The sequence below is a fragment of the Dermacentor variabilis genome, chromosome 8 (genome assembly GCF_050947875.1).
Source record: "Dermacentor variabilis isolate Ectoservices chromosome 8, ASM5094787v1, whole genome shotgun sequence".
NCBI lineage: Eukaryota > Metazoa > Arthropoda > Arachnida > Ixodida > Ixodidae > Dermacentor > Dermacentor variabilis.
In genome coordinates, this window is record NC_134575.1 from 85,052,496 (window position 1) to 85,080,292 (window position 27,797).

General features: G+C 45.7%; 1 long non-coding RNA gene across 1 annotated transcript; it reads left to right on the plus strand.

The window, feature by feature from the left end:
- LOC142590383 (uncharacterized) lies at window positions 1-27,797 on the plus strand. Its single transcript, XR_012830087.1, has 3 exons — window positions 1-155; window positions 7,695-7,809; window positions 27,617-27,797. It is a non-coding gene; the product is annotated as an uncharacterized LOC142590383 (long non-coding RNA).

A 27,797-nucleotide genomic window follows, 5' to 3' on the forward strand; every position in this document is an offset into this window, starting at 1 on the left:
TCAAGTTGTTTTTATTTATAAGCGTACAAGATTATATTTCCTGTTCAACAGTATGAGCGTCCTTTGCCTGTCGTTCATAAGTGTAGCTCTAGCCACATTTTGCAGAGTTAGTTCAATTACTTGGGTACCAGTACCGCTTGTTAACGGTACTAACGGTAAGTTTATTGTACCGTTTGTCATGATTGTCAAACATGTGCTTAAAGCCCCTGTCACATGGAGCATCTGTCATTTCTAACTAATGACATTTCGTGAGGTTAATGTCACCATCACAGCGCGCTGCCACAAGACAGAATTTATTGTCGTTTTATAGGAATAACATTGACGATAGTTCAATGGATATGGAACCAGGAACAGCTTCTAACCAGTCTTTTTCCGATAATTATCTTTCAATTATTGTACATTTCCTTGAAATATGTATTCCTCCCTTGAAATCTGCGCTTTTCGATAACTGACCTGTTCACGCGGCCAACAAAGTCAAGAGAAGCAAATCGAAGATCAGGCTACCAACACGGCGGAAACCGCGAACGGCGCTGGCTTCGCCTGGTCCGTCGTGAAGAAATTCAATAGGACATCGGAAAGTTCTATATTGTGAGTAGCTTTTTATAACTTATGGACCTCTTGGATGGCTTCTCTATTGCAAAATCTCTATCAGCCGAGCATGCTTCCGACCTTTACATATATAAACGGTGATGAGCATTCTTCATGTGTTTCTTCCACCTTTTCGCGTTAAAGAATAAACTACAGACCGGCGTTAAACTGAACTATTTGCCGCAGTTAGCATTCGTGTTACTGAGAGCTCAACAACATTTGTTATGAAAAACATCTCAGCAAACAGATCAAATTAAATGTCCGTATTCAAGCTGGTTACAGACTGCTCCTGATGGTTTACTGTTGATCGTGCCGGTTTTACGCAGGCACAGCACCATACTTTTGGCTTTGGTGGACCGTCGGCACCTTCAGATATATATATATATATATATATATATATATATATGGGAAGATAAGAGAGATTTCACGATGGAAGTGTTTGCGGCCACACCAAGCTCTACCACTTGGTCGAAATTTAAAGTGCACAAAAGCGGCCCTTACACTAATCCGCAACCAGGTGTTCCCTTTGAACCCAAAACTCCTCAAGCAATTTGCAAATGCTGTCTCAAGAATCCATGAAGGAGTTTTCAACTACCACTTACCAAAAAACGAGAAGAATAGAAATGCCTTGAAACAACTACAAGATCATTTTAGAAACACATCAAAGGGGATGGAGGGCAAGCTCTGGACAACAAAACAAGCCATCTCAGTTCCTTTCGTGCTGCACCACATCGATCAAGTGCCCCAGGAACCCATTGAGCAACAACAGGAGCAAGCGCTTGAAGACATCAATCAACACTATCCCCAGCCAGTGCAGAGAACTGATACTGTTAGGGGTTGAAGGCTGAGAAGTGGGGGCCTCGCTGGCACAGTAATTTTGGAAACTTGCTCACTAGCATGATCACAATCATGATTTTGGAGCAAACGTTCCACTCGATGACGAACAGCACTAATTGACAACATGGGCGCTATAAGCGAAAACTATTCCAAACTTTTCTATTCCAATACTGCTATCAGCCCACCGCGATTGGTCAAAAACTTTTTTAGACCACCCCAACTTCACCTGTCTGTCATGCGACGTGTCGAAAACCGCGATAGCTCCCCATCTGATTTGACATGTACATACTGATTATGCATAACTTGACCGAACAAAACAGAAATAGCTTTTTCTATTAGACGCCTTTTTCCATTAGCCCTCGGCTACTGGTCAAACGTTTTCTGGCTTCACCCAGTTCACCTGCCTCTCACGCGACGTCACAAAACCGCAAAAACTTACTGCGTCAAAGTGACGCGTACGCGATAAAGATGCAATAATATACCGAACAAAACTGAATTTTCTTCTGAATAGCCGCAGGCTGTCCCGTTCCGAAATGAATACAAGATGGCTGCCTCGGATCGCTCCGGCAGTAGCTACTCGCCACTGCTGGAGAGCATGTGCTTATTCGCATGTAATAAAACTTTTTGCACGGCCATGGAACGTTTTCGAGAACTTTCGGCACGTTTACGCCCTCGTTTTGCTAACTCTTCTTTGCTGAGGATCCGTTTTCGCGTCATTCTTAAGCTGCCGATTGTCGATGCTGCCGCGATTGTCGACGAACTACCGCAAGCTAAGTAAGAGAAAGCGGACCAATCGCAGCCGCTGGTACCACCCTCTTCATCCGGTTATCGGTATTCAGTGCAGTGGTGCGGCCCCATTGAATTCCTCTCCACTTGAGCATGCTCCTCGCGTCTTGTGAGCCAATTAGATGAGAGAAGCCGCTCAGTACAGGCAATGTTATTCGTTTTTCAAGCAAACAAAAGTGACCTCCTATGAACGAGAGGAACATTTGGTTGGTTTGTTCAGACAGCCCAGCGGGTGACCGCCCGATGCTTACGTCGGCGGTTACGCAAATTTGACGTCAGAAGATTGGAATAGAAAAATATTGGAATAGCTTTACGTTATATGGCCCCATAATAGACAAGGCAGTATAGAAAAAAGTAATCGTTTTAAACATTGTGATGACAGCTAATCCACCGTCCATGTCAAGGTCTGCAAGGATACAATGTTACATGTGCTGCCACGCTGTCAAATATGCATCTGTGGTATGTCTGGTGCTTGCGACCTGAAGTCGCATTTTGAAATACCAAGCATAAACTCTCACTGGTAAACGTTATATCAAAATAGTGGCATGAGGTGTGATGCATTGTGAAAATCAGGGTCATGCAAATATTCAATTTTATTACATTCATTCCCAAATTCGCCCAAGTAGAAATGTAACCTGCACTCATCACATAATATTAACTATTTGGAAGCTTTGTTTTTAATGTGAAGCATTCTTTTCTCATTATTGGCACTGCGCGAGAGTTAAACATATTTTAGATTTTTTTCTCACGTCGCTTTCATAAAAAGAAAATAATGTTTACCGGATGGGAATCAAACGTCTGCTGTCGGGCACAGTAGCCCAGTACGCTGATCACTAGGCCAGAATCGTTGCGCAATTTCTCATTCGGAAACTAGCTAGCTTTGTGAAACATTCAGCACATGCAAGCCGTGCCGATTTCTAGTATTCGATCCTCGTTGACAGCTCTCCACATTGTTACGTCGTAGAAATAGGCCTCGTATATATGGCGCCAATTTCTAGATTTACGGAAATGCTCTAGTCACCTTGGCACCACTTTGAGGAGTGCCAAACAATGCGACAAAGAGAGCAACCTGCTTAATGCATCGCCTAACATTGTTTCCCAAAGAGCGTGGGTAATTTTTTTTGTAGTAAGTAGAAAACATTCTATTGTGCTTTGTGTAAGCAAACGCCAGCCTCAAATGTTTGTTTTCTAGATTGCTGTATCAGACAGGCAACCATGGTAACGGGCAGTTTTTAACCTGTAATTGTCACAATCGTGCAGTCTGCTTTCTTTCTGCATGGCTGTTACACTTTATGATAGACCAATGGATCTACTGGCTATACCGATTGCATTGAAGGTGAAAGTTACACAATAGCATAAAAAATTTGGTGGACGGGCAAGCTGCAGCAGCCCGTAATGCGAATAATCTTACGAACAGAAAACACATAGTTTCGATTTGGTGCGTGAAATACGTCGAAGTAACTCTGAAAAGCAACTCTTTCTCGCGATGTGCTTTCACGTGTATGCCACGCGGGTTATTATTAAAAAAGAACCACGTTGGTACATTTTGCTCCTAACATGATAGCTATTAGTCATATGAAGCTAAGTAAAAGCCAGACCCATAGCATGCGTGTACCGTCATAAAAATTCCTGCAAATGAAAAACACGAGAACGTTGAGCGGCTAAATGTAAATATTTTCCCCTATATCCGCCAAGAAAATAGTCTACATTCCCGCTCAGCAGCCTTCTCGCACCGACCAAGAAAGCCACTACAGATAACAACGCTGTTTTTCTTATAATTTTTCTAGTCCAATCAACAATTTTCTTTGCTCTTCAATGAGCTGTGCGAGCATGAATTATTCCTTCGTTATTTTGAGCAATTGGATTTTTTCCCAATTCCAGAAGCATTCGGTTCAGGTAACCCGTCTGGTTCGGCTATTGCTACGAGTTCTTTGCGGTCGTTGCCACAGTCGAATGTCGTCAATGGCCATGATGGATGGCTGGCAAGGTCTGCTTCGAGCACTGCTCCCTCTGCGCTGAAAGTGATGCCATGCGCCATCTCATGAACGAGTTGACTTGCACAATGATACCTTACACACGGAAAAACATGGAAAAATTCAATTCTTCATCCGCCTGGCCTCCAAAGCACCCGGATTGCGACGATTTACAATTCTCGCTCTGAGTTGTGCCTCGCTGACTTCCACGTCGACTCCTCTTATGATTCCCTTACACGGTTTCTGGGGCCGGGCTAGGTACGCCGCCACCCCAAACGTTCCTTCACCGAGCCTGATTTACTGCGCTTGCGCGTACGTGTCTCCGTTTTTCCCGTGCGGCGTGCACATCACAAAATTGTTCTGAACTCTAATGGCACACATCGTGTCCTGTTCAATTGCAACCGGAGCCAAGGATGCCTCCATGGCCAAGGCTTGCTAATAGCGCATTTTACTAACCTTGTTTACATTCAGGCCATCCAGCGTTCTGTCAACGATGCGAAAAGTGCCCCTCGCCAGTCGAGGCAGCCTCGGAGCAGCGGTGACGCGTCGTAACGCGTCTCGAGGTGCTGCGGTGCGGACGCCGTCCATCCCTCTGCCACATGTATTTCCACCGTGTAGAGCCGAACATTCTTCCCTGCGCCTGCTGGGCCGGCGGTTGTAGGCTACCTTCCATCATGGGTCACATGCCTCTTCTTGAGTAATCTCTTCTCCTTCCACAACGTCCATCCTTGGTTCCAATTGCCATACGTTCGGGAGTAGGCCGAAGCCTACCTTCTCCGTGTTTCAAACACTCACAGAACCGCTGAACATCCTTCAACCGAGGAAAATCCGGTAGCCGCAGAGTCCTCTTGACTTGCCATGTCCATTAAGGCATAAATCACCCGATTCCGCATGGAGAACCACTCGAGAACATTGATGAAAACCGGAGACGACGTCAACACGTCCGCACTAGTCGACTTCTTCTTCTACCCTAAACAGAGAGACAACATGATGTTTACGTAAAGAAAGCCCTCGACGTGTCCGCAATCATTACACTTGTGTGAAATCATCGTGTATTGTTTACTCAAGCCAAACGACTTTCGCGAATCAGCAAAATTCGGCGCATCACACACGAGTTTGACCATTCTAAAGAGTTTATGCCTTTACAGTTTGATACTTTGTCGCATGCGTAACAACCGACTCTTTATGTGCGTTTCATCATGCCTAGGTATAGCAAAGAAAATGTTGCTGAGCGTCTACAACAGAGTGGAGATCGTGTCTGCAAATTATAAAGACAGCTACGCGAAGCGAAAATGATAAAATTTTGTAGCTGTGCCTGGAGGGAGAGAATCTAGGCCTGGTATAATGTAAAACTATTTCAATCACCTATTTCGCCTCCAGGATACTTAAAGAACACGTGAGTCCCGCCCACACAAGCGCCACCGCGCTGTATGAAGGGGTCCGATCCATTGGCCTCTACGGATTGGGCACTATTTGCAACGTCTAGACCATCGCACTCAAGTTAAATCAGTTAGCCGGCGTGGACGTCACAACGCCGCCACGAGAAATGTCACAAGCAGAAAAAAATGATGAACTAAATGTTATGAGCCATTCTACTCTGCGAAAGACGATGACACGAGAATTTGCTCAGCTAACAGCAAATAGGTGAAAGAAAGTTATGAATAAAGGTATGGAGACATATATTGTCATGCTGGGTGGTCATTCATCTTCGCAAAAAACAAGCAGCAAAATCCGTCGTCATTAAGTCTCAGGTCAAGCTGAGGTCAAATCATTAGGTATGTCTCGGCATAATTGTAGAGATCGGCTGTTTGTTTTCACGCTGCTAGGAATACAGACACGGCAAGAAGTCGTACAACTCGTTTCATTTTTAGAGAGCATATGGCACCACAGCATTAGGATTGGTGATGCGCTGAAAGTGCTCTATGATAGCCTAATTTTTCACTACATTGTTAACTTACTACCCCGCTCTAGTATGGCACGTGACGGCGGTAGCCTGCAAACGCCAAGTACATGCCAAATAGACGCCGAGCAGACACAGTGACTCAGCTGAACGTCTGTAGGTGCATTCGCCCGTAATAATTGCCAAGGAGGCTGAAAAATAACTACAGGGAAATCCTATAGGTAAAGCGAAGCCTTGCTGTCGTATGCAGGTAAACGCAGCCTATGATTACGGGGTAAAAACATTTCTTGCGCCAATCCACCTACCATGGATAATGTAACATGATGGCAAGCAGACAGTGAAGAGGCTACGTGGTGCGAATGTACCCATATCAAGGGACATTCGGCGTTCGTATAGACTAAGAATGCATGTAACTTCCACAGTGCTGCAACCAGCTTATCAGATGGATACCCTCTGTAAAACCTTTGTGATCTGGAGGGTATAATAAATTAAATTGCCCCCGCGCCAACTACAGATGGCTTCACTGCAGAAAATTGGATTGCAAGATGGCAGACCTATGGCCAACTATAGCGATATGTACGATAACTCTAGTCAGCGCGTTCGCAGAGGGGAGCATAGTGGGAACGTTGGCATGAGCGACATCGGAGCCAGCTGTGGATGAACACGAACGCGCGAGCAACGGCATGGTCACTTTCGCTCGGTCACGCCGAGGGGCGCTAACGAGCCAGCTGTTGAAGAAAACGACGACGAACACGCGAGCAGCAGAAAAAGCTATTGTTGAGGACGATAGCTTTTCTCGCACACACGAACATTTCACTTAACCCAAGCCATAAACAGCTTCAGCGCCAAAAAAGAGGTGGGCTTGTCACATCATTGAGACGCAAACGATCTGCTTCAGCATGCTATATGGCAGGGAAGGAGTTGTAATTGCTGACGCTGACGCTAGTCCCCGAAAAGGGGAAGAGTATCCCTGTTGCGTATGAGACTCGAATCGCTGCTCAATAACAACATGAAAGTCGTATTGGTCCTTTGCCTTCCTATAATGGATTGATCTAAAAAATGTCTTCGGTAAGAGGCTCCTTAGATGGCGTCTTTTAACTTCCAGAACATAACATGAAGTGTATTTTAAAGCTATAAAAATTTATTTCACATGACAGCCATCTCAAACTAACCATCCGATAAAAGAAGCCGTTCCTGGAAACTGTAATATATTTTATCATCTGGTACACCGGAATACTTTTTACTAGAGTGTAATAGTAGCATGATGCTTGTTTCATGCAGTTCTAGTTATAATATGCCACAGCTGCCATATTTACGTTCTGCGAAAACCTGCGAGAAAGAAAATCCTTTAATGTGACAATCAACAACTTTATTTTAGTTCTTCAGTTTCACGGTTGTAGCCATGTCACAAACCAGGAGCCTTTTACACAACAGTTGAGCGTTAAAGCGCTCGCTCCGCAAATGCGGTTTGGCCGTGTGGTGCAGTGTCTATAATGAAATTGCTACTATATTAGCAACTTCAGTCTAATACGCTCTAGTTTCGTAAAACTTTCGAACACCTTTAAAAGTTCCGGTTAGGTGTGATTTTATTTGGCTTTTATTTTACGCAGGTTCAATGTGCCTGTATTTTAATGAGACACTAGGAGATGGTGTGACAGCTGTCAGTGAATGGCCATGCGAAAAATTAAAGTGCAATGTTTCGGGCAACGAAGTGCAAGTGACTGGGTAAGTTACTCTTTAGTTGCGTAATGACATCAGGTGACCAATATTGCTTATGCACACTTAAGCATGAATGTCAACGGATGAATGACTGTACCAAAAGTTGATTTTAAACCAATAAAATATATGCGCCTCTATTTTATTAGGCATTAAGAAGATTTTTTCATGAAACGCCATTGGTCGTGCCTTGAGTCGGTTTATTCGAATCCGTAGTTCAAATAAAGGAAAATTTAGCCAATTGAAATAAAAGGAATTAGAAATTTTCGCACCATTGGTTCACGCGAGTACTGCAGCCCACAAGAAGCCGGCATTGATAGTAAGCGTCACAGTGGCAGGGCTTAACACTTTTTACCATAACGGCGGGTAGATTCAGGATAGACGAATATTGTTCTTGAAAAAAAAATAGAGGCAGAGGCATAGTAGAAACTCAGTAGGTATATCACCGTACGTGTCGTGCTTAACTACCTTTCGGATTGCGCAGTTCCAGTTTCGCTTTTTCCCCTGCGCTTCGATATTTTACAGGGGTAAGAGAATTTTCAGAGCTTCGAGCTCTAATTCGAATACTTACCTTGAATGATTCATTTTTGCTGAAAAATCCGGCATTCCGTATTTTCGAATACTCCTAAAGAAAGAGAAACGTTGCAATAGTTGACGGTATAAGCCTGGATTCGGTTATTCATCTGTTAAACAATGTATCCATAAATATGAACGTGTGGCAACAGCTGAACCTTCCGATACAAAATAGGTAATGAAACAAAATTGGTAATGGAAGCTTTGTATTCGGTTCACGGCGGAAAAACAAATCACAAGCTGTTATTTCTTTATTGCTCTCTATCATATAGTCTAGGTATGTAGAAGTTTATCCTGTACACCACAACTAGTGAGGTCTTCAATGGAAGAGGCCCTTTTTCAATGGGCACAAAACCCGTAATTCCTAAAGAAACCTTTTTCTTTGAGCAGAACTTATCATTTTCTTGGCAGCCGTTTTCTTTAAAACCTACTCATGCACTAGACATTCTTTCTTAGAGAGCTTGTTTTGAATGATGTTATAATGTTGCTAAATGCTACTTATACAGTATTTTATTTTGTTCGATTATATTTTTAAAGACTGACTGTTTGGAAACAAGTCAGTACAAGCATTGCACCTTACTATACAGAAAATGAAAGTCCGTTCTGTAAATACACGCGTCTGAGCTTGAGTACTCAGTATTCAACACAATATCCAATATAAACTATTAGAACTTGATTGACGTTAAAAAAATGGCACCAACCATTTCACGATGGCTTGAGTTGAGTTCAGTTGTTGTAGGCTACTGGTGGGATTAGCCTTGCAGTTGCTGCCGGCAATTGCACGATGACTGTCCACGGTAATGCGATTAGCATTGAATACAAAGAGCGACGCAACTTATTTCCACCGTGAAAACGAGTTATGTATGAGTTGTGCATGATGCATCCGGACTCCTCTTTCGTGCTTTCCTCAGAACACTCGACGTCATCTAGAACCAACACCACGAAGTGTCCGCGTAGCCTCTGAACTGCATAGCACACCGGTGCGTGCTAACCCTGAGAAACGCGTCATGCGCCTATTGGTCTCCACTGTCGCGTCACTTTCTGGACACATCGCATGACCTACTGGCCCTGCGGGAAAGTCCAGGCGCGGACTCCGATACCAGAAGCATGGATCCCCATTGCTTGCGTGAGCTGGAAAGTGCTGCCTCGCTAGCCGCACGTACAGTGGCACATACTCAGTGACCAAAATAGGGAGAAGTTCATTGAACACAGGCACATACCTATCAGCGCAGCGGTGGTCCTCCGCCCTTTCCGCCTGGACCTGGCAGTCCACACACTCCCCAACAATCAACATGGCTGTAACAACCAATACCACCTATCACGTTTGGCAGTGGAACTGCCGCGAATTCAAAAAGAAGAAGGCCAACCTTCCCCAGCATGTTAATAACACGCACAGCAAGAATCCTACAAACCTGATATCATAGCGATTCAAGAAGTCAACATGGAAGCTGGCCTCTCCTTTTACTGGGCTTTCCACTGCCGTAACAACTCCAAGAAAGTCACTACGCTCGTTCACCGAGAACAGGTGATGGCGATCCACGACATCGAAACTTCTCCTCCTGCAGGCGTACCCCATGTATTCGTGGAGATCATACCAACGCGAACGTCAGATCCCAGCCTATTCGTCCTCAGCGTATACGTCGCTCCGCGAGAAGACCCGAAGCTCGATGCGCATTTTCGCTCGACCTTGAAAGTCAGCTACGATTGCCCCTGCTCATCGATGGGGACTTTAACGCCGGTCGTACTCTGTAGGAAAACCTGAGTGACAGCAGCAAGGGTAGAAATCTAGCTGAAGCGCGTAAGAGTTGGGCCTCACGCTAACTAACGATACTACCGCCCACACCAGAATCAGCAGTCGAGGTCAAGTATACACCAACCCAGACCTGACGTTCATCGTCCATTCGCAAGACTACGCCTGGACGAACACGGGCGAAACGCTGGGAAGCGATCACTACACCCTTCAGACGGAAATCTGTGCACGCGGCAAGAGTCGCCGGAAGCATCGCTTCTCGGTTACAAACTGGGACAAATTCTGCGAGTCCAGAAGAACGCGAGCCAGTGAGGGATCCATCGCCAATATCTCCTCCTAAACGAGCCAACTCCGGGGCGATGTGGAAGAGCATACTGAAAATCTTCACCCGGAGGACGTCCCAGAAACCTCCAACGTCGACAGCGGGCTGCTGCACATGTGGCAGGCAAGATCGAGCATGCTTCGGCGTTACCAACAGCACGGAATAGATAACCAAGCTCTCAAGGAAAGAATCACTCGACTCAACGCAGCGATCTCCGATCATGTGACCGAGGTCACCCGGCAGCAGTCGTTCCAAATATGTGATCGCATGAGAGGACACCTCGGTGCAGCCCGCACGTGGAATCTCCTACGCCACCTCCTGGACCGCGACACCAGTAGGGCCGAAGGCGGAAGAAGCACGGTCAAGTTAATCCACAGGCATGCTCAGGACCCGGGGGCGTTCCTGGCCGAGGTGCAGGACAAGTACGTCGGCCCGTAATTCAAGACACGGTTACCTGCGGCCTACCGTGGCCGGCCGAACGTGCACATAGACACAGACCTCACGTTCGCTGAGGTGTTGCCCGCCGCCTTCTAGTTGAGGACGAACTTGGCGCCGGATCCGGACGGCTTGAACAACAAGATCATGCGCAGCCTGGAGGAGGCCTCGATGGAGCAGCTCACCGAGTTCATGAACAAATGCTGGAAGACAGGCGCCATCCCGGAAGAGTAGAAGACGTCCACGATCGTCTTTATGCCCAAACCAGGCAAACCACTCTATGCGGACAACCTCAGGCCGATTTCACTCACATCATGCGTCGGCAAACTTATGGAGCATGTGGCCCTGGACCATATCAATAAACACATAGAGGACGTGGACGAGCTCCCCCACTCCATGTTTGGTTTCATGCCACACCTGTCCACCCAAAATGTACTCCTCCAGTTAAATAGTCAGGTAAGGCAACCCCGAAAGTCCGACGGACGCTAGCCGGTTCCGGAGCCTCCTCGGCCTCTACCTGAAGAAGGCCTTTGACAATGTCGCCCATGGAGCAATGCTCGAGGGCCTGACCCAACTGGGGCTTGGGAAGCGAGCATACCAATACGTCCGAAACTTTGTCACCGACTGTAAGTGCCGCATCCAAGCCGGTGAACATGAAACTGACATTATAGAGCTGGGGAGCCGAGGCACACAGCAGGGATCAGTCATCTCCCCTTTTTTCTTTAACTCGGCGATGCGCGGGCTGCCGGAACTGCTGTGCTCTATGCCCGGGCTTCACCACAGCCTCTACGCTGATGACGTGACGTCATGGATGGCAGCAGACAATCCACAAACTCTTCAAAAGATCATGCAACGCGCCATTGACGTCGTACAAGCTTATGCGGAGTCAAAGGGCCTGACGTGCTCACCGGAAAAATTCGAATACCTCCTCATCAAGCCCGGCAGAAGTAGCTGTCCCGGTGGATTACCACCGCAGAGGCGCTTCCGTGAACTTAAGGTCGGAGGACTTACCATTCCGGAGCCCCCCAGTATCAAAATAATGCGGCTAGACTTTCATTGCGGGCTGCGCTGCGGGCTCATGTTAAAGAAATTCCAGAGGGGGACCAATTACACATTACCGCTCATTCGCCGGATGGCTAATCGGTACCAGGGCATGGACGAGGGCGAGCTGCTTCGACTTGTGCAGACATACATAACCCGCAGGAACAGGTACTCGACACCATATGTCAAACTCGCAGCCACGTACTTAGCTAAATTAAACACAATGATCAAAAGAGCCTCAAATGTAGCCCTGGGCCTTACGGACCACGCAGCCACCGCAAGGTTAGATGCCTTAGCCATGCAGAACACGATCGAGGAGCTCTTAGACGCTCACCACAGTTCCAAGTCCGTCGTCTCTCGCTAACACCGGCTGGCCGCACAGTCCTCTCGAAGCTCAGACTCGATACCATCCCCGAGGTTACAGACTACATAACGATTCCGCTAAATGTCAAGGGGCATATTTATGCCCCACCTCTACCCCGCCACATGGACCCCGAGTTTCATCAGGGCATCGGCAGGCCCGTAGTGAAGCCATTTGGTGACGCTACGGCTCGCAAGAGGAGTGGTGTACGCGACGCAGCGAGACACCCTCGCGGCGACCTCATGACCGCAGTGGTAGCGGATCACAACAGAGGATTCATAGAACATACAACAATCATGGCTGACCGAGTGGTGTAAACGGCGGTAACTGCGATTGCAATTGCCAGCCATGCGGAAGCGAATACCATCATCAGCCATACCAAGCAGGCCATCGGCAATTTCGTCCGCGGTAGAATTTCCAAACAGGCGTACCATGTCCTCACACGGCGCCTCCTAAGCGGCTTGAAAACCCTCGTGTGGACCCCCAGTCACGCGGTTGTGCCCGGCAACGCGTCGGCCTACAGCTTGGCTCGAGATATCGCGCGCCGAGCCTCGTGCGCTGATGCGGACAGCGTGAACGTCGAGGAGAGACGCGAGGAACCCTGTTAGACTTATCACGAAATAGCCTATAGGCATCACTTGAGACGTCGCGCGCTGCCACCACCAGCGAAGCACATGTGGGAATGAATCTCGCTCCCGTTTTCTCATCCCCCGTCGGCAGCGAAACTGACCAGACAGCCTGGCTCAGTTTCGCGGACGTCGACCGACAGCTTGAACTGGTGGACTGGGCGGAGAAGGCCTAGCAGGTCCAGGGCCTCGCTTGAGCCTGATCCCTCAGTCACCTCCCCCTCTCCCCTTCCCCTTTTCAATAAAGTGCACGACCACGACCACCACCACCCAGCGCATTTACGGCGCCGCTCGAAGCACAGTGCTGAATGAGGTAAATAATGTTACTGAAAAGCGGCAAACACATAGGAAATTTCTGGCAAGCCTGCTAAAGCGTCGAGTTTCTGTTCCTGAGGAACCATTGTGAGGTGCCTACAATTGCGCTCAGTGTGGCACAAATTTAATAGATCTTATCTGTCATTGTGGAGTGACAGATTCCCAGTGCCGCACACCTAGTTACCAAAGTTGGTGCCAAAGAAGCTCGTTGAAGAGTGGTGAACGCTCATTAGGACACAACCATACCCCAGTTGGCATGTAATTGGTTCATTTAGGACCTGCATAGACCATGTGGATCATATCCAGTGCATTTGTGGCGAGCCTACTAAATTGTCGACTTACTGTCCTTGAGTAAGCGTTGTGACGTGGGTACAATTAGCCTCAGTGTAGAAGAAATTTAAGGGGTCCTATTTGTCACTGTGGTGTGGCACAATCCCAGCGGCACATACCTTGTCGCCGAGGTTGGCGACAAGGGATTTCATTGAAGAGTCGTGCACAGCCATTGGCGCGCACCTGCTCACCCAAGTAGGCATCCACTTGGTTCTTTGAAGACCAGCATAGACCGTGTGGCACATATCTTCTGCATTTGTGGTGAGCCTCCTCAAGCGTCGAGATGATGTGCTTGAGTAACCCTTATCACGTGGGTACAATTGCGCTCAGGGTGGGAGAAATGTAAGAGACTTTATTTGTCATTGCAGTTTGACACATACTCAGTGGCACAGACTTAGTTACCAAAATTGGCGGCAAACAAGATCGTTGAAGATCGTACACACCCACTGGCACAGATTCACTAACTCAATATGGCATAATGATGGTTCATTGAGGACCAGCATAGACCATATGGCACATACCCAGTGCATTTGTGACGAGCCTACCTAAGGGTCGAGTTGCTGTCCTTGAGTAATCCTTGTGACGCGGGTACAATTACGCTGAGTGCGGGAGAAATATGAAGGATCTTGCTTGTCATTGTGGATTGACACATTCCCAATGGCACATAGCTAGTTACCAAAGTTGGCGGCAAAGAAGCTCGTTGTAGAGTGGGGAGCTCTCACCGTCCCACCACACTACTAACAGAAGTTGGCATGAAATCGGTTGATAGAAGACCAGCATAGTCTATAACAAGATGAAAGGGGGTTAACCGAGGGGTCCGTTTTCATTAGTGATATGATAAGAAGCCAACAAACACTGACACCAAGGACAACATAGGGAAATTACTTGTGCTTTGCGAAGCGCGAAATGAGAACGTTGTGGGATCGTTCCCCACCTGCAGCAAGTTGTCTTTTCGTCCACTTTCATTTACATTAATTTATCATTTCTTTACTACATTTATTAAACCTATGTTGTCATTGGCGTCAGTTTTTGTTGGCTTCTTATGGTAAAGCATAGACTATGCGGCACATACCCACAACATTTGTGGCGAGCCTGCTAAAGCGTCGAGTTACTGTCCTCTTGAGTATTCCTTGTTACATAAGTACAATTGCGCTCAGTGAGGGGAGAAATTTCAGTGATCTTATTTGCATTGTGGAGTGAAACATTCTCAGTCACACGTACCTAGTTACCAAAGTTAGCGGCAAAGAAACTCGTTGAAGAGTGGTGCACACACTGAGGCACACACCGACTAACCCAAGTTGGCGCAGCATTAGTGGATTGATGACCACCAGCATACCACATGTGGTACATACCCGGTGAATTTGTGGCTAGCCTGCTAAAGCGTCGAGTTGCTGTCCTTGAGTATGCCTTATGATGTGGGCACAATGGCGCTCACGGTAGACGAACTTTAAGGGATCTTACTTGTCGTTTTGGAGTGACACATTCTCATTCCTAGTGGCCCATACGTAGTCACCGAGGTTGCCGGCAAAGAGTCTCGTTAAAGAGTAATGCGCAACCACTGACACACACCCACTAACCGATGTTGGCATGAACTTGGTTCTTTTAAGAAAAGCGTAGACCATCGGGCACATACCCTGTGCATTAGCGGTGGGCCTGCTAAAGCATGGAGACGCTATCCTTGAGTAACCCTTCTCACATGGGTACAATTACGCTCGATGTGGTATAAACTAAAAGATGTTGTCATAGTACAAACCGTTGTGTGCTTAAAAACCCGCGATCTTTGTGCTGATGCTGCTCGGCAAAAGGACTTCGTCTTCTTCTGTACAAGGGCGCAACCACAATTCTATTTCTCCAGTACTGATTTCATCATCTCCCAAATCGACCATTCGGAGTGCCTTGGTAGCGCATTAGAAACATGACAGCGCCAAAAATTTTGGCGTTTGTTTGCTTAAATAAACATGTTGAGCCTCCACAGTGTGGCTTCCACAAAGCAGTTGCCGCAAGTGGCCATATTTCTGAGTGATATTCCCACCAAAAGCGTTCCTAGCTTCCAATATGACAAATACTTGTGTCAATTGATAACGTTCAACGAGGTCCTATACTGACGTATATTCTAAAACAGCCTCTGCAATTCGTTAACTCCCACACCTAGCAATGGAGGAGGAGGAAATAAAAAAATATAAAGCAGCGATATTAACCAGAAAGGCGCCTGGCTCATCTACCCTGCTCTGGGTGACTGGAGAAAGGGAAGAGAAAGATAAGATAGAGAGAGCAAGCGCAGAAATATATTTAAAACTTTGCGTGTCTAAGAATTCTAAGTTTCTTTCAGTTAACAGCTGAAAAACTAACATTTACCTCTAACTCTGTTCTTTGGTCCTTCCGCTTCTTGATATAGAATAGCGAGTTAAATGCGTCGTGCAATATTCTTATGTTTTTAGTTTCCGCATAATGTGTTTAGTAGTTCATCGCAGTCCTAAGCAAATGCTTCTTCTGGAAGATGCTAGCTAGTAACAGCAATGGCACGACCGTTGGCAAATGATGCTCATTCGATAAAAATGCAACGTAATGTCATTTTTCATTTGAGGCGGCACACTTTCTTATGAATACATAAGTAATAACATTGCCATCTTAGTTCTGCAGTCTTACAGGTACCCAATGGTTCCTATATATAATGAATTATTTTGGCGCACACATGTTACTAACTTCAGTTGATTGGGAATTACGTGGTATTCAGAAGTATCGTCTAAAACGCACCGCCGACCATGTTACCTGCTAATTATAACAACAAAAGAAGCACGCGAATCCGCCATCTGAAGTCCACATCAAACATGTTTCAGGAACGCACTCGAAGCAGTTAAATACGTGCCACATGATCCATTCTTTCGAGTTATTCAGATGACGACAGCAAATAAAAAGAAAATTCCCTTCTACTCCGATGTATGCCAACCCTGATTTCAGCCGTTTCACTTTTCGGAGAGATTGATCGCAACTCGCATAGTGAGTAATTATATATCCTCAGCGGACAGGCCGCCACTGAAATCTGAACCTGGTAACGTTTCACGATAGAACGTTATCTAGTGAGGCAAGTCTAGCAGGGCTATTGGAGGAATTAGATGGCCGTGAATGGGATATAATAGGGCTCAATGAGGTTAGGAGAAATGAGCCATTTGGAGTGCTAAAAAGCGGGCGCGTCCTGTGCTGCCGAGGCGTAGCGGAGAGACAAGAATTAGGAGTCAGGACTCCGGAATAATTAGAATATATCTGGTAACATACACGAATTCTAAAGAATTAACGAAAGGTGACAGGTCCTGTTGTTAAACTTAATAAAAGGTACAAATTGAAGGTCGTAGAGGTCTACGCCCCTACATCCAGTCATGATGACCAGGAAGTCGAAAGCTTCTATGGAGACGTGGAGTTCGCAATGGGTAAAGGCAAAACAAAATACACTATACTGATGGGCGACTTCAATGCCAGGGTATGCAAGAAACAGGCTAGAGACAAGTCAGTGGGGGAATATGGCATAGGCACTAGGAATACCAGGGGAGAGTTATTAGTAGATCTTGGAGAACAGAATAACGTGCGGATAATGAATACCTTCTTCCGTAAGCGGGATAGACGAGAATAGACGTGGAGGAGCCCGAATGACGAGACGAGCAATGAAATAGACTTTGTACTCTGCGCTAACCCTGGCATCATAAAAGATGTGGACGTGCTCGGCAACGTGCGCTGCATTAACCATAGGATCATAAGAACTCGAATTAGCCCAGACTTGAGGAGGGAACGAAAGAAACTCGTATATAAGAAGCCGATCAATGAGTTAGCGGTAAGAAGGAAATTAGAGGAATTCCGGATCAAGCTACAGAACAAGCATTGGGCCTTAACCCAGGAAGAGGACCTTAGTGTTGAAGATATGTACGACAATCTTATGGGCATCATTAAGGACTGTGCAATAGAAGCCGGTGGTAACTCCGTTAGACAGGATACCAGTAAGCTATCGTAGGAGACGAAAGATCTGTTCAAGAAACGCCAATGTATGAAAGCATTTAACCCTATAGCTAGAATAGAACTGGCAGAATTTTCGAAGTTAATGAACAAGCGTAAGACAGCTGACATAAGGAAGTATAATATGGATAGAATTGAACATGCTTTCAGGAACGGAGGAAGTCTAAAAGCAGTGCAGAAGAAACTTGGAATTGGCAACAATCACATGTGTGTGTTAAAAGACAAAGCTGCCAATATGATTACTAATATGGATGAGATAGTTCAAGTGGCTCAGGAGTTCTATACAGCTTTATGCAGTACCAGTGACACCCACGGCGATAATGGAAGAGAGAACAGTCTAGAGGAACTTCAAATCCCAGAAGTAATGCCTGAAGAAGTAAAGAAAGCTTTGGGAGCTATGCAAAGGGGAAAGGCAACTGGGGAGGGTTAGGTAACAGCAGATTTGTTAAAGGATGGTGGGCAGATTGTTCTAGAAAAACTGGCCACCCTGTATACGCAATGCCTCATGACCTCGAGCTTACCGGAATCTTGGAAGAACGCTAACATTATCCTAATCCATAAGAAAGGGGACGCCAAAGACTTGAAAAATTATAGAACGATCAGCTTACTGTCCGTTGCCTACAAAGTATTAGTAAAGTAATCGCCAATAGAATCAGGAACGCCTTAGACTTCTGTCAACTAAAGGACAAGGGAAGATTCCGTAATGGCTACTCAACAATAGACCATACTCACACTATCAGTCAAGTAATAGAGAAATATGCGGAGTATATCCAACCCTTATATATAGCTTTCATTGATTACCAAAAAGCGTTTGATTCACTCGAAACCTTAGCAGTCATGCAAGCATTACGAAATCAGTGTGTAGACGAGCCGTATGTAATAATACTGAAAGATATCTATAGCGGCTCCACAGCCAGCGTACTCTTCCATAAAGAAACAACCGAATCCCAATAAAGGAGGGCGTCAGGCACGGAGATACGATTTTTCTAATGCTATACAAAACGTGTTTACAGGAGATACTCAGAGACCTGGATTGGTAAGATTTGGGGATAAGAATTATGAAACACCTTAGTAACTTGCGATTCGCTGATGTATTGCCTTGCTTAGTAGTTCATTCGATATTGGATCAATTGCAATGCATGCTCACTGACCTGGAGAGGCAAATCAGAAGGGTGGGTCTAAAAATTATCTGCAGCACACTAAACTAATGTTTAACAGCCTCGGAAGAGAACAACAGTTTACGATAGGTAGCGAGGCACTGGAATTGGTAAGGGAATGCATGTACTTAGGGCAGTAGTGGCCGCGGATCCGGAACATGAGACTGAAATACTCAGAAGAATAAGAATGGGCTGGGGTGCTTTTGGCAGGCATTCTCAGAACATGAACAGCAGGTTGCCATTATCCCTCAAGAGAAAAGTGTATAACAGCTGTGTCTTACCAGTACTAACATACGGGGCAGAAACCTGGAGGCTTACGAAAAGGGTTCTACATAAATTGAGGACGACGCAACGAGCTATGGAAAGAAGAATGATGGGTGCAACGTTAAAGGATAAGAAAAGAGCATATTGGGTGAGGGAAGAAACGCGAGTTGGTGAAATCTTAGTTGAAATCAAGAAAAAGAAATGGGGGGGGGTGCATGGGCAGGGCATGTAATGAGGATGGAAGATAACGGATGGTTATTAAGGATTACGGACTGTATTCCAAGGGAAGGGAAGCGCAGCAGGTGGTAGCAGAAAGTTGAATTGAATTGAATTTTATTTCTCGTTCATTTAAACGAGGGTAGCCTGAGACAAAGGCATAAAGCCTGACAAAGGTCTCAACCCCCACGAACGACAGTTTTGACAGCAGATCACACACATATGCACAATTTTGCGCGTTACAACTGCGTTGATTACTGTGAAAATTCATGGTAGCAATGTCCATGGTCATTTGATTCTTCAAATGTATAGTACAATGTACAGCAACGGCTAAGTACAAAAAAGCATTTGAGATTCTGATGACATGCTAAAATTGTACAATTATACACAAAATAAACGTCACCAAATTTATGGAGGAATATACAGCAACAACATGCGCAAGAAAGAACATCATAATTGTGTGCCAAAAGCAATAAAGCATTGTGAACAGTACGTGGACGCAAACATATTTGTGTTAATACCAAACCCAACAATAGATAATAAATGAAATCATACGTGAATCCTGAAAAGAAAAAAATTAGTAATTAATGCGGAAACATTTTTCATTTTATTACAGGCACTTATTCAATTTTCAAGTGTATGTCTTCCCTATCTAACCAATATCATATTCCTTCTTTAAATGTCTGTGAAGAAGTGTTTAAGGATACAGATGCACTGTAACTGTTCGTTATTATTGTGGACTGATAGAAAAATGTTTCTTTCCCGTAATTGGTCGTTGCTTTTGGTGTGTGTCGAAAGATCTTTCGCAAGGAGTATCCGGAGAGGTTACATTCACTACATTGAGCGCTTGGATTTCCCTTTCGGATTTCTAGAAGAATTTTCACGTAAAATATCTTGTCCGCACGCAGCATATCATATTTTTGGAATAGTGTACCGGTTATTAGGTCAGAAAAACGGCCATAGTAATTTTCATATAAGCGCATAACGCTTTTTTGTAAGGTAATCAATTTCGTGTAATTCGTTATCGTTTCTGCATCCCAAGCCAATATCCCGTAGCAAAGATTTGAATAAATAAGTGCACTATACAGTGGTTTTCTTAGCCATGGAGGTATCAGGTGTGCAATTTTATAGATTACACCGATGTTTTTTGACAATTCACCGCAAAGGAAATTTACATGTGCATTCCATGACAACTCTTCACTGAAATGTATTTCCAGAAACTTTTGTTGTTTGACTTGTTTAATGAGGTAGTTGTTAAATTTTGCTTGTACTCTATTAATTCTTTTATTAGGCGCCCTAAATATACTGTAGGTTGTTTTAATTGCGTTTAGTTTGTTGGTCGCCAACCAGTCAGATAACAAAACTGTATATTCATTTACACACTACTGTAATTCTGTTGTGTTATCAGCTGTAAAGAACACATTTGTATCATCTGCATACATTGTCGACGTTTGTGAACCTGGTAAATCTGTAATATCATTAACATAAATAAGAAATAGTAATGGTCCTAACTTTGAACCTTGGGGGACACCTTGATGTAGGGTAAACATGTCAGATGCAGTAGTTCCCAGCTGCACGAACTGTTTTCTATTAAATATATAACTTTTTATCAATTCATTTGCAACGCCTCGCACTCCCTACCTTTCCAATTTTTTAAGTTAGGATACAGTGATCAATCGAATCAAACGCCTTTCTCAGGTCCCAAAACAGGCCGAGCGTTAACTTCTGTTCGATGTTAGCAATTATCCGATCTTTAATATCCAGTAAAGCTTGCTCAGTTGACCTATTTTTTTGAAAACCGTATTGGCATTGCGCAATAACGTTTTCTTTCGTAAAAAGAAATTTGATAATCTTGCATAGATAACACCATCAAGAAGTTTTGAAAATACCGTGAGAACTGAAATTGGCCTGTAGTTCGACAATTGGTCTGCACTTCCCCCTTTTTAAATTGGTGTGGCACGCGCTATCTTAAGCTCGTCTAGAAAAACGCCTGTGCTCAGAGAGAAGTTTATAACATGCGCGAGCGCTGGCCCTATTTCGTGTGACACATATTTAACCAGAATAGGACTGACACCGTCTACAACAGCTGAAACTTTATGCTTTAATGCCTTGATAAGATCACGTACTGCAGTCACGCATGTCTGTTTAAAAAAATGTGAGTTTGATACACGTGAGTGAGTGAGTGAAGTAACTTTATTTTGGTCCAGAGAAGACGCAGGGAAGACCCCGCGCCACCCGGCTAGTCCCACGTAGGGACCGCCAAGCCCAGCTTGACGGCCCGATCGCGGGCACTCTGGACGGCCAGGGTTTGGTCGTTCAGTTCGGGGCTGCCCAAGAGCGCAGCCCACCTATCTTCGCTGAAGGAGGAGCCGATGGCTTCACACTCCCACAACACATGGTCCAATGCTGCCCTTAGTCCACAGGCAGGGCAGTCCGCACTGGGATATCTTTCAGGGTATATGGCATGAAGAACCGCGAGGTTAGGGTATGCACGGGCTTGTAGAAGTCCAAGGGTAACCACCCGCGCCCTACATAAGGCGGGGTGCGGGAGGGGGAAGACCCGTCGTGACAGATAGTAGTGCGTGGTGATCTCATTAAACGTAAGCAAGGGTTCCCCGCGGGGCTGGGCGACTGCTGAGGCGGCGCGGTCAGTGAGTCCTCGCGCGGCCTCGTGTGCGCCCTCGTTAGGGTTAGAGGGAGAACCCTCAATCGACCCCAAGTGAGCGGGAAACCAAACGAGAGAATTCGGAGAGATACTTTTGGCGCTTTGGAGAATGCGGAGGGCCTGGGGGGAGACCATACCGGTTTGGTAGGCCTTAATGGCTGCCTTGGAATCACACGTGGTGTCGAAAACCTGTGATCCTTTCCGATTGCAACGTGTGCAGGGTTCATACCAGTAATAGTAAAATGGGTATTCATGCAGCTAACCATTTCCGCATGTTCTATTTCTTGTCCGTTTAAGCGTGTCATTTGCGGATGCGTGTTTGGATTTTTTCCAGTTATATCATTAACGGCATCCCATATTCTTCTCGGATTGGTTCCTATATTTGAGAAAAGGCGCTCATAGTAATCACATTTTGCTTTCTTTAGATCACCTTGTACTTTATTCCTAAATGTCTTGTACGTCACAAATAGTCAGGCTGCCGCGTGCGGATGAAGGTGTGATAAATAGCATCTTTCTTTTTGACGCGTTCGTACAATTTATTGTCGACCCAAGGTTCGCGCGCCTTTCTATGTTTTTTTCCAGAATCCGCGGGCTGTAATGGAAAAGCCAAATAATAGCGCGCAAGCACATTTCGTTGAAATAGAGCAAATGCTCTATTTCAACGAAATAGAGCAAAACAGTTTACATCTGTTTCATTATAGATTTCTTGCCAGTCTACGCACTGGAGGAGACATCGGAATTGCTCTATAGTATTTGATCCTATTATTCGACGAAATCGCTGTTTGCAGTCATTGTTTTGTTTGTCAGAGTCTTTAGGTATAACACAAAACGCAGGTAAATGGTTACTTACCATCTGCTATTAGCACTCCCGACTTGACATCGCATTCATTTAAGTTCTAAACGCATATGTCTAACAACGTAGCACTATTGTTGTTACCCTTGCTGGTGCTGTTATGTAATTACTGCAGCCATAACAAGAAAACAATGTTTTGAGTTCTAGCGACCATGCGTTATCAGTGATTATGTTGACATTCACATCTCCCATAATTACACAAGTCTCACTAGTTGATCGAGTCAAAAGCAGTAGCCTTTCCATAAAACTACAAAATGTGGCCTTGTCTTAGTTAGATGGACGGATGAGATGATGGAATTTGCAGGGACGACATGGCCGCAATTAGTACATGACCTGGGTAGTTGGAGAAGTAGGGGAGAGGCCTTGGCCCTGCAGTGGGCGTAACCAGGATGATGATTATGATAGTGATGATTATGAGATATCCTGACCATAGCTCGAACATCGCATCGTAGACGGAAAAGTTTTGTGCAATGTTGCATTTGCTTTCTCATTGTTTCGCGGCAACTGCTAGAGAGCGCAAAAGCCTTCCGCACAAGATCGCCACTATCATTTATTTGCCCATGGATGCTACTGTGCGTTTTTAGGTGAAAAATAAGTTTGTGTATTTATCTAGTTTTCATTTATGATTTGGAATCATGCATTTCTGCCTTAGGTATTGACCACTTACCTTATGTATTTATTTCTTATTGTCCTAAAATATAAATCAGGCAAATGAATTATTGCTTATGTATTTTTGCAATAGCGCCTGTCCGTCGTACATGGTCTTCTTCTAGTACACGCTTTGTAGCGCTGTTTCTTCTTCAAGTACGTATTGATCTTTACGACCCCATCATGTTTTTCAATCAATAAATTATTTATTGTGTATTGATGTTATAAACTTATCAACAAACCTTGAAAGATTTAAAGCGAACGGAAGTGTCTACGTGGGGCACGAGAAGCGGGGTGTTACTCCGTAATGCATCCGTCCTCTTTGACCTTCAACTCCGCGTTCACGCCCTTCGGCACCGTGGTCGGGTTCTAAAAGCGACACGTTGAGAACTTAAACCTTTGGCTCGTAGTTTCTGTCCTCATAGGTATCCTTGAACCTCGCCGTCATGGGAGACTTACCAACCACACGCAACCAATTGTGCTTGTCTCGCTTTTCGTACGCGTCCAGAGAGGGAAGGTGCGTAGGCCGCGCATGTGTTAGGATGGGCTTGATTTTGATCGCAATTTTCGTGGTACGGAACGAAAGTAGCCGCATGTGACCCTTCGTCACGCGGCCGGCATGTAACGTTTCTGAGCGGGAAACACGTCTTTTTGGTGTCGGAATCGTGGCGCGCATCACCGCTGTTTTTGTGTAGCGCAGTGGCGATGGGGCCTTTCGACGGGGCCTTTCAAGGAATTGTGATAGTGATAACGCAGTCCTTGCTCTGCCTTGTGTACGGGAACATAATTTCGACGAATAAGACACCCGATAGTAGTGAACCAAAGGACATGCTGCACCATCCAGAATTTCGGTAGCTTGAGAGCGCCAACATCACAAATTGGGATGCAAAGGTGGTGGCATCCTGTGCTTCATTCATGATTTTCCTTTTTTAATAGACGTGTGGCGTAGTTGAATTGATGCAAGCGCAACAGATGCGAAAGATTTACTTGCGGAAGCGTCCACTGTTACAACTTGAAGGAAATCGTATTACACGGTCAAATTACATTCATGAACTATATTCATAAATTGTATGTCACACTAGAAAACTCCAGTCGCTCTTAAATTGTGACTTGTCATAGCAAAACAGTGTCATCTCGAAAACAGCCCCAAAGAAGTCCGCGCCCGTGTCACCGCCGTTTTCGTCAATGTAGCCGACATGCCTAAAGAGAGACACCGGCTTCATGGACACCCTCAGCAGGTGTAATTAGGAGACTTTCAAGTGAAAAGTTGTCAATTAGGCCGCTTCAACAGGCTTAGCGCCACACTTAGCCAGGGAGGCACAGAGAAGCAGCAATGGCACGTTTTAATTGAATGGCTCAAGTTGCAGCAACCACCAATAAATTGCTTGTGGACTCAATTTACTATTTTACTTTGAATGCTACTACATCGTTCTGTCTTGGTGTAGTGGTACCAAGTCGCTCTTTATGCTTCGCGTATTCATTTTTAATAACCGGTGAAGGAAGTCGATGTTTCCCGGGGACCTGCTGAAGGCAACCGAAGGTTCTTGTTGAGTTCTACACGTGTGTCTTGCCACCATACGTGGTACACAGGTTGTATGTGGAGCCGACCTCGGTCGCGCATGGCCAGCTTGTGTTAGCGATACGAGAATGTTGTAGGCTCTCCTCCCACGCCAGCCATTCCACCACCTCCTCGACATCATCAGCCATTGGAGGTCTCTACTACGCTGGAGGGACTCACGAAAAGGCGATCCCCATCCTGTGTACTGTTCCAGTTGTAGGCGTTCCTGTTGAAGTACCAACTGGACGGACCTATCCACATCTATACGGAGAGCTCGGTCCATGCAGACTCCAGATCTGTCACTGCCTCTTGCGCGATTCCGGCCATTTGGCGCTCGGGACTGTGCCGGCTACCTTTCACGCCAGATTCCACCGCTGCTGAGGTGGCTGGCCTCCATCTGGCGGCGGACATGCTGGCGGAGGACACCCCGGATTCTCCGGTTGTGATCCTCTGCGACTCACGAGCGGCGCTCCTTGCTCCTCATCGAGCAGCCACCGCCACCCTTCGCGTGGCCCTGCCGGCAGAAAAGGTTCGTGCCTCTGTTTCGGGTGGCTTGAAGCTGTCGCTGCAGTGGCTCCCCTATCACGTCGACGTCAAGAACAACAAGACAACGAGGACGCAGCAAGCCCTGGCAAAGGCAGCAGACCATGCCATTGTACAAGTTAGCACCGTTGTAACAGTCTTTGGCTATGCAAGGCACACGTTGGAGCGACACCTGATGGTGCTTCACCCGGATCAGCGCGTCACCAGCGGTCGCCTTCCCCGTCCACTTCTTGAACGCGACCTCACATGGCAAGAGCGGTCTCTCCGGCTGCGGCTTCAGATCGGCTGCTCTTAGACAGCATCGCGGAGGTAAAAAAAGACCTGGCTTTATCCTCGGCCTGCTCAGAGTGCGGCGAGCACGCAACAATCAGCCATCTACTTTGTTCCTGTCCCGCCTTGTCCAAAGAGAGGGCTTCCCTCCACGTCTCATTCAGAAGCCTCAGACTCCCAGCGGTCTTGGCATCCCAGCTGCTGTTTTCGTGCAGGTACCATGGCTCCGCCTTCAGGCACCTTGTTACGTTCCTGGAGGACGCGGGGCTGTCGCGTAAATTGTGAATGGTCCGCACGGCTACCGCTGTCAGCGGTACCTAATGGTACCGAGGTCTGCAATCATGTCGACATCCTCTCTCTTCTCTTTTTTCTTTCGTCTTTATGTCCCCCTCCCTTTCCCCAAGGCACTGAGTCGGGTTCCCTAAAGGGCTGCAGAAAATAGAGCCTCTTCCTCTTCACAATCACAAAAACACACACACACACACTCTCTCTGCACAGGCTACGTGGCTTCACAGACAACAGTAGGCTGTAACAGAACTAATAGTTGGGCGAGTTGGTACGAATTCATAGTAAAATATTTTTGCTCGCACAATTGACAAGCACACAGTGTCCTTCACTGTGTCCTTGTCAATTGTGCGCGCAAAAATATTTCACTATGAGTGGGCTGTAACACTATGTTGCACGAATGAGTAGCTCCGCATGGGTGTCGCGTTCAAATTCCCTGATTTCAGTATTGTTGTTTTTAGAAATGGTATTATTCCGAAGACTTTGTAGCGCATTATAAAGTAAACAGAAACTCTTTGGTGATGAGATATACTTCTCTTTATTTTAAAATGTACAAGCATTTATATGGTTACCCAATGAGATTTTGTCCGTACGTCCATCCATCGCGTAGGACGATCGGTTCCAAGATAGAGCCACCTAGCTGTGGAAGAAGACGACGACAAGTGCGCGAGCAGTGACACGATCGCGAGGGCCAATATGGGAACGCTGGCACGATCAGCGGCATCAGAACTAGCTGTGGAAGACGACAACTAACACGCGAGCAGTAGCTCGAGCGCGTCTCTATGTTCACGTGACGTGGGATCAAACAAGCACTAGGCACACCTTTAGTAAACAAGAACTTTCGAGCAGCCGTGGCTAAACAGTTCGGTGGTGCAACCACGCTTCGCCGTTTCACCGTTTCGTCGCGGTCGTTGTCGCTATTATACCAGACGCACTAGTACACGACTACACAACACCACACCGTTAATACGATATCCTTACGCATAACTCATATCTCCCTGAGGATATTCTATGTATATGTTTATAAAACATTAGTGCATGATAATGATATTGTGAAATTACGATGCCATCATATGTTTCACGAGATCGTCGAAGAATGTACGGAACTTGTGGCATATATGTCATGTACAATTTGTTAGCCAAATAAGTGCGTAATATTTCTGGTATTTAACAGTAGAAACGCTAACAATAATGCTAACAATGCTAAGAACACAATGCAAGAGGTAATCGTTTAGTAGCAGTAAGAGAAACGTTGTCATTGGAAAAGAAATGCTGCAAACTTTAACAAGTTCATTATGTTTGGAATTCTGAAACCATTGTTTCAGACTTCACGTTCTCAGTTGTACCATATTTTCAGCTAACGAATAAAGACGCCCATGATTCTTCGCAATTCTGTTACACACTACCCACCATGTTGAAATCAGCGTACCTCCAAATTTTAGCTAACGAAAAGTAGCATTGAGGTAGCGGCTTCGCCGCCCAAGGCATACTTTTCATGCTATGAAGTGAACTTATGCCCGATTTTCTAAGCCTATCGTCAAAGCAGCTGGCATTATGATATGAGAAAACAATTGCGTAAACAAGCTACGTTTTTTCTTGCAGGTGTCCCGCTCCACGAAACGCTTGGACATATGTGCCAAACTCTAGCTATTGGCCGAAATGTTGCGAAAGAGTGGAGTCTGTGTAGACTTAAGAATCGCCATCAAGCTTTCTCTGTGATTCACAAGATATCTCAGAAGGTCACTTTCCTAACGTGACAGAAATATATACTCTTTTTAAAGAA